The following is a 13,764-nucleotide window of genomic DNA, read 5'->3' on the forward strand; positions in this document are numbered from 1 at the left end:
TTTCATCAGTGCCTTCAATGGATGATTTGTAGTTATTTCCAGAAGAACAGATCTGATACCATGGATGACAGCAGCTGCATTTTGATTGGTGTGCATGTGGGGAAGCCTGTTGAACACTCCCCAAAACAATGGAGACCCTTTGAAAGAGAACTTAGGATCTTGATATAAATAAAGCCTCGAACCATTGTTATTTTGATATCAAAATGAGCATGATCTTTTTTATTGGTGTAAGCATGGAGGATCTTAGATGTACAAATTCTACACCTCTGTCCTCAAGGAACCTATACATAGGAAGGGATGGTGCCTTGTTCTTTCTACTTTCATTCCATCTGAAACAAAGGACACATTCATGTCATTTTTATTCAGTGCTACAAAGGTAAAAAAGGAGGCCAGACAACAGAAGGAAGAAGACTTTTCAAACATAGGAATCCCATACATGTCTGTAGAGAATAATATAGATGGATGTATAGTCGGGGACAGGAGGTCAGAGCAAAACTATAGAGTTTTCCTAGTGGGTTACTTACATCAAAACTTCAAATGGAATAACAAAAGATGAAAAAAAAGAATTATAAACCATACATAAAATTCCTTCAAAATGTATGCAACCATTTTTTAGGTGAGATGGGAGAGAAAATAAAGAAGCCAAGAAAATAGCACAGCATTTCCTGTTGCCAGTTTTCTTTCCAGCAAAAAAAAAAATGTTGGTCTCCATTTCCCTGTCTCTTGCTGTATGTACCTAGATATCACCTTTAGTCATCAACAGAAAGATATCAACAATAATCTAGATCTCAACCTCTATTCAGCAACAGCTAGAAAATGAAAAGGTGATTTGAACCAAAGAAAGGAAGATAAAGGAACAAAAGACAAAAAATCCTGAACAAACGAGTAGTGAAAATTCACGTTCAGATGTTGCAGATTTGACTATAGTGGAATGATAAAGAAGGTACACATCTTGAAGCTCAGTGCTGCCCTAGCCTCACACACACGGTAGGCTAGGTTGTGTATACAGTTAAGAACAAAAGACCTACTGTTTCAACCCACAAGGTTAGTTCTAAACGCTAAAGGACCCACAGGAAGCCCCGCCTGGTGAAAAGCAGCTGTGAGGTCTGGCGCCCTGAACTGCCTCAGACTGGGTCCTTCCTGGCCTGCTACAGGCTCACCTTCATGCTCAGGTCTGCCATGGGCATCAGGCTCCTCTACTGTGTGGTCACTTGGCTCCTGGGGACAGGTGTGTTCTGAGCTAATGGGTCGGCATCATTGGGCTTTGTCTCTGGCTCTGCAATTGTTTCTCAAAAAACATAACCTGGACTTCTCTTGGCCAAAACATTTTCTGAAGGTATTGATATTTATTTGTGGAAAAAAAGTAATTATGGAGTAAAAAGCAAAGTTCATGTGAATTTTTAAGAGAATAGAGGACACTTCAAAGACATTTTTGCTCACTGTTGACTGGTAGATTGTAGGACACTCATTCTTCTGCCACTAAAATTCTATCCCATACTACCTTTTCTCCTCTGAGGTCTCACAATTGCGGACATCACCCAGAACCCAAGATACCTGATCAGGAGGAGAGGACAAGAGGCAGCTCTGAGATGTAGCCCAGAGAAAGGTCACAACAATGTTTTCTGGTATCAGCAGCTCCCTGAAGAAGGTCTGAAATTCATGTCTCACCTCCAAAAAGAAAACGTCATCAATGACTCAGGAATGCCAAGAAAACGATATTCTGCTGAATTTCCCAGAGAGGGACCCAGCACCCTGAAGATGGAGCCAGCTGACCTGGAAGACTCGGCAGTGTACATCTGTGCCAGCTCCACATCCACATCAGTGCAGACTCATGTCACTGCCAGGCACAAACATCTTCCAGGAGTTAATTTTTGTTTCTCATTAAACAAACAGAGCAAAAAGAAGTTGTGAGTGGCAGAGACAGGATTCAAACTCATATTTGTGTGGATGGAGATGCTGTGATTTTATATACTGTCATGCTGCTGGATATTCTTTCTGGCAAAATCCTCATCTTGCTCTTTGCCCAGTGCCTGTGCAGCTTTGCATGGACGCCAGGACATAGGGTATCTGAGAGATGGGGGAAAGCAACAGTGGATAAATTGGTCTAGAATTTAGAAAAAATTTCTGGCCTACAGCTCCTGTTCATGAGAAATGTACATTTCAAATGTATTTTATCATGATGAATATTTTTTAATTATCACTCAGAAAACATTGGGCATCCTACAAAAAAAGAGTCTGCTATCATTTGCTTTAATGAAGCGATTTCTAAAAACCAAATGGCAGACAAATGCAAAGTAACCTAAATGCCCATGTACCAAATGAAGCAGAGCTTCCTAGCATGGAGCGTAAACTGTAGTGTCCTGCACTTTTGGTCTTTTGGGGTTTTTTGTTTGTTTGTTTGTTTTATTGTTTTGTTTTGTTTTTAGAGAGAGAGAAAATTTTTAATATTTATTTTTTAGTTTTCAGTGGACACATCATTATTTTACTTTTATGTGGTGCTGAGGATCGAACCCAGAGCCCCGCGCATGCCAGGCGAGCACGTTGCCATTCGAGCCACATCCCCAGCCCAGGTCTTTTGATTTTCTGTAATTTAGTTGGGTGGTCCTACCACTGGGAGCAGGGAAAAATCAGAATATCTATCAGGAAGCTAGGGAAAGTTTGCTGCTTGGAGGGCTTGAGGGAGAGACCAGAACACCAGAAAGACACCAAACCTTGAGCCCCACCTGAGCAGGACAGATGCAGAGAATGGGAATTTCTAAACACCAGGGGGATTATTTAAAGGACAGTCTTACAAAGATACTGTTTTCTGAAGGAGGAGGAAAAATAGCAAAGAAGAAAGATGGACCCTTTGTCAATCTGACACACTGTCTTCAGATACAGAAAAAAGAGGAAGGAAAAGGGGGAAATACCAGAGTCCTGCAAAACAAAAAGAATCACAAATGAAGAGGACTTGACAACATTGGCACAGGAACCCAGACAACACTTAATAGGCTGTCTAGACTTTCCTAGAATGAAGGAAAAGGATGCCACTAAAGTGGAACCCAATAACACACAAATGAACAAAGGAATGTGAAATCCACAGAGGGAGGAAACCCCTCACCTCTGCCGCCACCCCTCGGCCCCCGAACCCAAGCAAACCTGAGTTTGGAGGAAACTAAGTTGTGCTTCCAACAGAATTAGATACAGTCCAGGGGCAGGCGTGTCCCTGAGAAGTCACCTATTACCAGAAGTTCAAAACCAAAGAACAGAACTGGCATCAGCCAGAAATGAGAAAAGTTGATTGAACTCAGGAAAAAAGTGAAAGAAAAAAAATAAAATATGCGGAAGCGAGAATAAATGCAAATGAAAATTTAGTGAGGGACATTTAAAATCAGAGAATGGGAAGGGCATGCAGAAGCACAAGAAGACAGAGAGAGGGTGGTGAGAGGAGGCACCCAGGCCACCTGGGCTTTGGGACCCAAAGCCTAGCTAGCACAGCAGAGCATTGAACTTGGTGTCCCCTAACCATATTCTAAAACTGCATGGTCACAGATGGCTGCAGTCACTCTTTCCTGAGACAGCTGATGGCACTAAAAAAGAAATCTACAATCTTCTATAAGAGGTCTAGAGTGCTCCTGCAGGAGTCCAATCATTAAGGAAGCAAAATCCAGAGGCAATCAGAGAAGAGCTCCTCAGCAGCTCTGTGCAGTTCTGGGCGGGGCAAGCGGCTCAGCACTCTGCTGCTTCCCTATCTGCAAAATGGGGACGCCCTATAGGGTTTCTCCAGGATCTGCCTCATAAGCTGCTTGGCAAATTAAGCAAGGGGGAGCCCCAGAGCTCTGCTCCATTTGCCCTTTCTCTTCCAAAAGTACCTGGAGCTAAGGGAGACCCCTCCCACTATGTGCAACCATGTGCTCTGCTGGGTGGTCCTTTGTCTCCTCAGAGCAGGTGAGTCCTGGGTTACAGAGGCCATTCCTGTCTGGAAGGTCATCCTCCAAGGCTTTCCCTGGGACAGCAGATTCAGGCTCCTCTTGGGCTGCGTTTCCAGTCTCTCTCTCTTTCATCCCCAGGACTCATGGATGGTGGCATCACTCAAACTCCAAAGTTCCTGTTCAGAAAGGAAGGACAGGGTGTCACCCTGGGGTGTGAACAGAATTCGGGTCATAATGCCATGTATTGGTACCGGCAGGACCCAGGGCTGGGGTTGAGACTGATCTACTACTCAACAGTGGAAAAGGATGTCCAGGAAGGAGACCTAGCTGAGGGCTATGGTGCCTCCAGGGAGCAGAAGCCTTCCTTTCCCCTCTCCGTGACATCAGCTGAGAAGAAACACACTTCCCTCTATCTCTGTGCCAGTAGCTTAGCACAGTGGGGCACAGCCACCTCTTCTCTGTACAGATAAGTTCCCCAAGCCCTGCTTTCCCCACCAGGTGGCTCTTCTGTCCCCAGTCCCTGCCCTGCCCTCTTCCACCACAGCCAGGCACCCAAAGCAAAGCAGCTACTGCCACCAGGGAACTCTGTGGGAGGGCAGGAACTTCACTCAGCCCCCAAGTTGATTTTAAAAGAACATGTGTTTACACACACACACACACAGAGTGAGAGAAAGAGAAAGAGAGAATCCAAGAGCCACCAAGAAGGCAAAAGAGAGTATAATAGTACAGCCTAAGGTTTATCTCTGTTACTGAACACTAGAAAGTAAAATGGACAGAAATTGTCTAGTCCTTCAGACACATGAAAAGCCTGATAGAGAGACTGACTCTATCTATCTATCTATCTATATATCTATAGAGAGAGCAGGAGAGCGCTACAGATATGGTACAGACACTGGAGTCCCAGTGTCATCACACTATGCTTAAATCAAGGGTGTAGGTGGAGCCTAGGAAAAAACATGGCCACCTCTGCCCCATGACACCAGGAAGGGCTTCAGAGAGAAGGCAAATTTGAGGTGAAACTTGGATGACGGATGAGTAGGATTTCATCTTCTGGACAAGTATCAATAGAGTGGGCCTGCTTAGGGAATGATGAAAGGGACAAGTGGTGACATGATGTCAGCCCAGTGAGAGGCCACAACAATGCTTTCTGGTATCAGCAGCTCCCTGAGGAAGGTCTCAAATTCATGGTTCACCTCAAAAAGAAAATGTCATCGATGACTCAGGAATGTCAAAGAAACAGTAATCTGCTGAATTTCCCAGAGGGGACCCAGAACCGTGAAGATGGAGCCAGCTGACCTGGAGACTCGGCAGTGTGCATCTGTGCCAGCTCCACATCCACATCAGGGCAGATTCATGTCACTGCAGGGCACAGATATCCTCCAGGAGTTAATTTTTGTTTCTCATTAAACGAATAGAGCAAAAAGAACGTGTGAGTGGCAAGAAAGGATTCAAACTCAGATTTGTGTGGATGGAGGTGCTGTGATTTTGTATCCAGTCATGCTGCTGGATATTCTTTCTGGCAAAATCCTCATCTTGTTCTTTGCCCAGTGCCTGTGCAGGTTTGCATGGACGTCATGTCGCAGCCTATCTGAGAGATGGTGGGAAGCAAGTGTTGGATAAATTGGTCTAGAATTTAGAAAAAGTCTGGCACACGACTACTGTTCATGAAAAATGTACCACTTCAAATTTTTCTTATTTTGGGAAATATTTTTTTTAAATCTCATCTTGCAGCAAATATTGGGTACCTATGCAAAAAGAATCTGCCATCATTTGCTTTAATGAAACGATTTCTAAAAACCAATGGAAGACAAGTGCAAATTCAACTCAAATGCACATGTAACAAGTGAAGCAGAGCTTCCTGGCATGGAGTGTAAACTGTAGTGTACTTTGGTCTTTTAATTTTCTGTAATTTCTTTGGGTGGTCCTACCACTGAGAGCAGGGAAAGATCAGAAAATCTGCTGGGAAGATAGGAAAAGTTTGCTGCTTGGAGGTCTTGAGGGAGAGCTGGAGAGAACACCAGAAAGACACCAAACCTTGAGCCCCACCTGAGCAGGACACATGCAGAGAATGGGAATTTCCAAAACTCCAAGGGGATTATTTAAAGGACAGTCTTACAAAGATACTGTTTTCTGAAGGAGGAGGAAAAATAGCAAAGAAGAAAGATGGACCCTTTGTCAATCTGACACACTGTCTTCAGACTCAGAAGAAAGAGGAAGGAAAAGGGGGAATTACCAGAATCCTGCAAAACAAAAAGAATCACAAATGAAGAGGACTTGCCAGCATTGCCACAGAAACCCAGACAACACTTAATGAGCTGTCTAGACTTTCCTAGAATGAAGGGAAAGGAAGTGGGACCCAATAACACATAAATGAACAAAAGGAATGTGAAATTCACAGAAACCCCTCACCTCTGCCGCCACTACACCTGCAAACATGAGTTAGGAGGAAACTAACTTGTGCTTCCAACAGAATTAGATACAGTCCAGGGGGCAGGCGTGTCCCTGAGAAGTCATTTATTAACCAGAAGTTCAAAACCAAAGAACAGATCTGGCATCAGCCAGAAATGAGAAAAGTTGATTGAACTCAGGAAAAAAAATGAAAGAAAAAATATTAAAATATGCAGAAGCGAGAATAAATGCAAATGAAAATTTAGTGAGGGACATTTAAAATCAGAGAATGGGAAGGGCATGCAGAAGCACAAGCAGACAGAGAGGGTAGTGTGAGGAGGCACCCAGGCCACCTGTGCTTTGGGAGCCAATGCCTAGCACAGCAGGGCATTGAACTTGGTGTCCCCTAACCATATTCCAAAACTGCATGGTCACAGATGGCTGCAGTCACTCTTTCCTGAGACAGCTGATGGCACTAAAAAAGAAATGTAAATTCTTCTATAAGAGGTCTAGAGTGCTCCTGCAGGAGTCCAAGCTTTAAGGAAGCAAAATCCAGAGGCAATCAGAGAAGAGCTCCTCAGCAGCTCTGTGCAGTTCTGGGCGGGGCAAGCGGCTCAGCACTCTGCTGCTTCCCTATCTGCAAAACTGGGACTCCTTATAGGGTTTCTCCAGGATCTGCCTTATAAGCTGCTTGGCAAATTAAGCAAGGGGGAGCCCCAGAGCCCTGCTTCATTTGCCGTTTCTCTTCCAAAAGTGCTTGGAGCTAAGAGAGACCCCCTCCCACTATGTGCAACCATGTGCTCTGCTGGGTGGTCCTTTGTCTCCTCAGAGCAGGTGAGTCCTGGGTTATGGAGGTCTTCCTGTCTGGAAGGTCATCCTCCAAGGCTTTCCCTGGGACAGCAGATTCAGGCTCCTCTTGGGCTGCGTTTCCAGTCTCTCTCTTTCATCCCCAGAACTCATGGATGGTGGTATCACTCAAACTCCAAAGTTCCTGTTGAGAAAAGAAGGACAGGATGTCACCCTGGGGTGTGAACAGAATTCGGGTCATGACGCCATGTATTGGTACCGGCAGGACCCAGGGCTGGGGTTGAGACTGATCTACTACTCAACAGTGGAAAAGGATGTCCAGGAAGGAGACCTAGCTGAGGGCTATGGTGCCTCCAGGGAGCAGAAGCCTTCCTTTCCCCTCTCCGTGACATCAGCTAAGAAGAAACACACTTCCCACTATCTCTGTGCCAGTAGCTTAGCACAGTGGGGCACAGCCACCTCCTCTCTGTACAGATAAGTTCCCCAAGCCCTGCTTTCCCCACCAGGTGGCTCTTCTGTCCCCAGTCCCTGCCCTGCCCTCTTCCACCACAGCCAGGCACCCAAAGCAAAGCAGCTACTGCCACCAGGGAACTCTGTGGGAGGGCAGGAACTTCACTCAGCCACCAAGATGATTCAAAAAGTACATGTGTTTACACACACACACACACACACACAGAGACACACAAACCCAGAGAGAGAGAGAGAGAGACCAAAAAGGCAGAAGATAATTTAATTGTACCACCCAAGGTTTTATCTCTGTTACTGAACACTAGAAAGTAAAATGGACAGAAATTGTCAGGTCCTTCAGATACATGAAAAGCCTGATACGGAGACTGACACCATCTTTCTATCTATCTATAGAGAGAGAGCAGGAGAGCGCTATAGATATGGTATAGACACTGGAGTCCCAGTGTCATCACACTATGCTTAAATCAAGGGTGTAGGTGGAGCCTAGGAAATAACATGGCCACCTCTGCCCCATGACACCAGGAAGGGCTTCAGAGAGAAGGCAAATTTGAGGTGAAACCTGGATGACGGATGAGTAGGATTTCATCTTCTGGACAAGTATCAATAGAGTGGGCCTGCTTAGGGAATGATGAAAGGGACAAGTGGTGACATGATGTCAGCCCAGTGAGAGGCCACAACAATGCTTTCTGGTATCAGCAGCTCCCTGAGGAAGGTCTCAAATTCATGGTTCACCTCCAAAAAGAAAATGTCATCGATGACTCAGGAATGTCAAAGAAACAGTAATCTGCTGAATTTCCCAGAGGGGACCCAGAACCGTGAAGATGGAGCCAGCTGACCTGGAGACTCGGCAGTGTGCATCTGTGCCAGCTCCACATCCACATCAGGGCAGACTCATGTCACTGCAGGTCATAGATATCCCCCATGAGTTAATTTTTGTATCTCATTAAATGAACAGAGAAAGTGTGAGTGGCAAGAAAGGATTCAAACTCAGATTTGTGTGGAGGGAGGTGCTGTGGTTTATATCAGTCATGCTGCTGGATATTCTTTCTGGCAAAATCCTCATCTTGTTCCTTTCCCAGTGCCTGTGCAGGTTTGCATGGACGCCAGGACACAGCATACCTTAGACATGGTGGGAAGCAAGTGTTGGATGAATTGGTCAGGAATTTAGGATAAAGTTCTGGCCCACAACTACTATTCATGAGAAATGGACCACTTCAATTTTTTTTCTCAAGGTGAATATTTTTTTTAATTTAATTCTCTTCATGCAGCAAATATTGGGCATCTACAAATAAAAAGAGTCTTCTATCATTGCTTGAATGAAGCAATTTCTAAAAACCAAATGGGAGATAAATGCAAATATTACCAGGTGGCCAGACTGGGTCTGGAGTGCTCCTACAGGACTCCAAGCACTCTGAAAAGTGGGAAGGAGAAACCAGAGCCAATCAGACAACAGCTCCTCACTAGCTCTGTGCAGTTCTGGGAAGAGCAATAGGCTCTGCACTCTGCTGCCTCCCTATGAGCAAAATAGGAAGCCCTATAGGATCTGCCTCCCAAGCCACTAGGCAAATTAAGCAAGTCCTGGAGCCAAGCTTCTTTCGCCTTCTCCTCTGAAAGTGCTTGGAGCTAAGGGAGACCCCCTACCACTATGTGCAACCATGTGCTCTGCTGGGTGGTCCTTTGTCTCCTCAGAGCAGGTGAGTCCTGGGTTATGGAGGCCATTCCTATCTGGAAGGTCATCCTCCAAGGCTTTCCCTGGGACAGCAGCTTCAGGCTCCTCTTGGGCTGCGTTTCCAGTCTCTCTCTTTCATCCCCAGGACTCATGGATGGTGGCATCACTCAAACTCCAAAGTTCCTGTTCAGAAAGGAAGGACAGGGTGTCACCCTGGGATTCGAACAGAATTCGGGTCATAATGCCATGTATTGGTACCGGCAGGACCCAGGGCTGGGGTTGAGACTGATCTACTACTCAACAGTGGAAAAGGATGTCCAGGAAGGAGACCTAGCTGAGGGCTATGGTGCCTCCAGGGAGCAGAAGCCTTCCTTTCCCCTCACCGTGACATCAGCTGAGAAGAAGCACACTTCCCTCTATCTCTGTGCCAGTAGTTTATCACAGTGGGGCACAGCCACCTCCTCTCTGTACAGATAACTTCTCAAGCCCTGCTTTCCCCCACCAGGTGGCTCTTCTGTCCCCAGTCCCTGCTCTGCCCTCTTCCACCACAGCCAGGCACCCAAAGCAAAGCAGCTGCTGCCACCAGGGAACTCTGGGGGGAACTTCACTCAGCCACCAAGTGGTGAGTCCCACCCCTAGATATTCTGGAGTCCCTGTATCATACGTGTGCTTTAATCAAGGGCGTTTGGTGCCTAGGAAATGACATGGCCAGTTCTGCCCCAAGACATCAGGAAGGGCTTCAGAGAGTGCCGCAGTCTGTCTGGCTGCAGCAAACTAGCCGGGGGGTGACGAATAACTTGTATACTTGATACAGCAGGAGTAGGAGCCCTTTATTGCAGGACAGGAGCAGTATTTATACATTCCACACAGCTTATCTTATTAGCATAAACTAGATACATCAGTCAACCAATAAGGAATCTCCACACTTAATGGCTCGCTTTTGTTACTTCTCAAACCACTCCCTCTGGCATTTTGCCAGGCACCATCCAGACTTGTTTACGAACTCTAACATTCCCCTGGCAAAATGCCAGGTGTTATTTTTGACTAGTTTACAGACTCTAACAAGAGAGCAGGAGATTCTGAGGTGAAACTTGAATGATGGGTAGGATTTCATCTTTTGTACAAGTATCAAAAGAGTGGCACAGGCTTCGGGAATGATGAAAGGGACAAGTGGTGACATGGTGTCAGGAAGGAAGATCTACACCCCTATATCTGGCAGTGGGAGGAAATTTGGAACAATGAATGGACTGAACTGATTGAACAAGATGGAGTTTCTGGTTTGTTTTGGGGTATCTGAGTCACATGCCCAGGAGGTGCTCCTGTACATCTAAGCATGGAAATTGTAAGAGAGCCTCCAAAAATCAGGCAAGTCAGAAAGCCAATTAGTTTACTGTGTCAAAGCTCAAGAAATAGGAGAGAGTGTGAAGGGTACAGAAAAGGGTATCTGAGAAGGTGCTGTCACAGTACTCTTATTAATGATGTCCCCAAACTGAAAAATACTGAACTCCATGTCAGCAAGGCAGTGGTAGATGGACTGCGTTACATTTATGTCACAGAAGGAAATATTGCAAAAAAAAATCAACTATGATTTAAAACAACATGGGAGAATATAAAAAATATAATGTTGACTAGAAGAAGCCGGACACAGATGAATACACTCTGAAGTCAGAACAGACGGGTTCTGTAGGTTGCAAGGGCCCAGCAGGGCAGGTCTCACTTAGGGCCTTACATGTACTTGCAGTCAGATAGTCACTGAGGCTGGGGACACCCGAAGGCTCGACCAGCTTCTCCACGCACCTTCTGGCACCTCCGCTGGAGGCTGGGGCAGCCGGAGGCCAAGGCAGGTAAGCCCCTTCCACTCAGCCCTTCAATGTGACCAGGTGGGTTTCTGTGCAGCATGATGGCCTCTGGGTGGTCAGAATTCCTACATGGTAGCCGGCTTCCCTGAGAGCCAGCCTTCATGTAATGCAGTGGGATTTACGCAGCTGTTTATGGTCCAGCCTGGAAAACATGCGACGGGTTTCCACCACATTCTCGTCCTCTCAGGCTCAGGAGGACTCTCTGGGATGGGAGCGCTGGAAGCTGTTTGATCCGGTCGCGTCTCTGAAGGCCAGATGCCATACTATGGTCATCTGAATCTGTGGTCATTACCTGGTAAGCTACTCTCTTTTAAAAAAAATAGTATTTGGGCTGGGGATGTGGCTCAAGTGGTAGTGCGATCGCCTGGCATGTGCGGGGCGCTGGGTTCGATCCTCAGCACCACATAAAAAAATAAAATAAAGATGTTGTGTCCACTGAAAACTAAAAAATAAATATTAAAAAATTCTCTCTCTCTCTCTAAAAAAATAGTATTTATCCAGTATTTATTTTTCTATGTTTCTATATTTATCCCCCTTTTGTCTTTTTTTTAATAAAACTGAGTTTTAAGTGATACATAAATTCATAAAAGTGGTATTTACCAATGGTGTCCCACGTGCTGTTAGAACACCAACTTGTATTGTATAATGTTTAAGTCCGGCTACACATACCTGTCTCCTCAAATAGTATCATTTCTTTATGGTAAAAATATTCAAAATCCTTCTCCCTTTTTTGAAATATACAGCACAATATTATTATTTATAGACACTCTACTATGCAATAGAACAACAGAACTACTTATACCCATTGAACTTGAACTCAGAACCCATTGATCAACCTCTCCCCATGCTTCCCTGCACTCGGCTTTCCCCAGCCCCTGGTAACCACCATTCCACTCTTAACTTCTATGAAGTGAACTTTTTAATATTACACATGAGTGAGACCCTGGAGTACTTGTCTTCCTGTGCCTGGCTTATCTCATTTAACAAAATGATCTCCAGTTCCATCCCTGCTGACACAAATAGGATTTCATTTTTTAAAGCTGAATAATATTCTACTGTGAATATGTACCACATTGTTTATCAGCTGATGGACACTCAGGTGATTTCCATTATTTGGCTATTTTGAACATGGAAGTATAGAGTCTCTTTGATATACCGATTCCATTCCCTTTGGATATATACCCAGGATTGGGATTGCTGGATCATATAGTAGTTATATCTTTAATTTTTTGAAGAATTCAGGTGATGTTTTCCATAGTGAATATCCTAATTAACATTCCCACCAACAGTGTGCAAGTGTCGCCTTTCCCCCACAACCTTGCCAGCATGTTTTATCTATAGTCTGTTTGACCATAGCTCTTTTTACTAATTTGAGCAGATATTTCCTCCTGATTTTGATTTGCATCTCCCTGATGATTAATTTCCTTATTCTGTAGGTGGGTGTTTTATAAGGATTGTATAATGTATTTTGAGTATTATGACTTATACAACTAGAATGCCCAGCGGATTATTTTATTGTATTACTGTATAGTTTCCTTTAGTATGTAATTAATAAGATCTGAATTTATCTTTTATTTAGTTTTACCCTCTAATTTTGCCAGGATTGTTTTTTCCCATCATTTATGGAAGACATTTGGATGTTTTATTTCATTATTTTTTATTCCAAAAATATATAACCTATTTCCATTTATTTGATGGATAACCATAAAATTTCACAAACCCTGGGACTGGTCTTACCTTTACACTTCTCTAGAGCACACATGAACTTTCGAGCAATGTTAGAGTCTGTAAACAAGTCAGGATGGCGCCTGGAAAATGTTAGAGTCTGTAAACAAGTCTGGATGGCGCCTGGCAAAATGCCAGAGGGAGTGGTTTGTGAAGTAACACCAGAGAGCCATTAAGTGTGGAGATTTCTTATTGGTTGACTGATGTATCTAGTTTATGCTAATTAGATAAGTTGTGTGGAATGTATAAATACTGCTCCTGTCCTGCAGTAAACGGCTTCCACTCCTGCTGTATCAATCTACACAAGTTGTTCGTCACCCCCGGTTATTTTGCTGCAGCCGGACTGCGGCAGAGCAATTCACATCTTTGTTTCCTTTCTGGTTTCCAATATTGTGGGTAGTCAGAATGTGAGCTCTAACTGTAGTAACTGGAGATATTATTGTTTTGACAATACTTAACTAGTCACTTTCCTGTGTGTTTATCATTAGACAATGGTACACTTGCCATTTTCCTCAAGCTATATATGGTACCATGTACCAGCTCAGAGAAGGAAGGCTGTACACTACGCTTTACTTCCGCCCTGTGGAGCATGGTTCTTGGCTGCATGGCCTTTGCTTCTAGCAGCAGATATGTCCTGGGCAATGAGTAGAACTCTGTTAGAGGCTAGAGAGCCCAGTACCAGGGCTGTTCTTGGGATACAGACCTGTGATCCCAGAGCGCTTAACTTCTGTCTGCTTACCCAGTGGTTCTCGTGGACACTAAAGTCCCCCAGACATCAAGAAAACTCAAAACATGGATAAAAAGAAGAAGAAAACACAAAAGGAAGTGACATTGAAATATTTCTTAAAATAAGCACAAGTAACGGACTGGCTATTAACAACATGTTTGATTTGGGCTGTAGCTAATCCTTACCATATATGGCAGTGTCAAGAATGAC

At 44.5% G+C, this 13,764-nt stretch overlaps 1 long non-coding RNA gene across 1 annotated transcript; it reads left to right on the forward strand.

Annotated features, from left to right (window-relative positions):
* The first annotated feature begins 690 nt into the window (after window positions 1-690).
* LOC124086135 (uncharacterized) lies at window positions 691-4,561 on the forward strand. The gene is made up of 3 exons (XR_006849712.2): window positions 691-1,228; window positions 1,517-3,927; window positions 4,050-4,561. It is a non-coding gene; the product is annotated as an uncharacterized LOC124086135 (long non-coding RNA).
* Window positions 4,562-13,764: the final 9,203 nt, after the last annotated feature.

Source organism: Marmota monax, unplaced genomic scaffold (genome assembly GCF_021218885.2).
Source record: "Marmota monax isolate L192 unplaced genomic scaffold, Marmota_monax_Labrador192_F-V1.1 WCK01_AAM20220418_F8-fsc00122, whole genome shotgun sequence".
Classification (NCBI taxonomy): Eukaryota; Metazoa; Chordata; class Mammalia; order Rodentia; family Sciuridae; genus Marmota; species Marmota monax.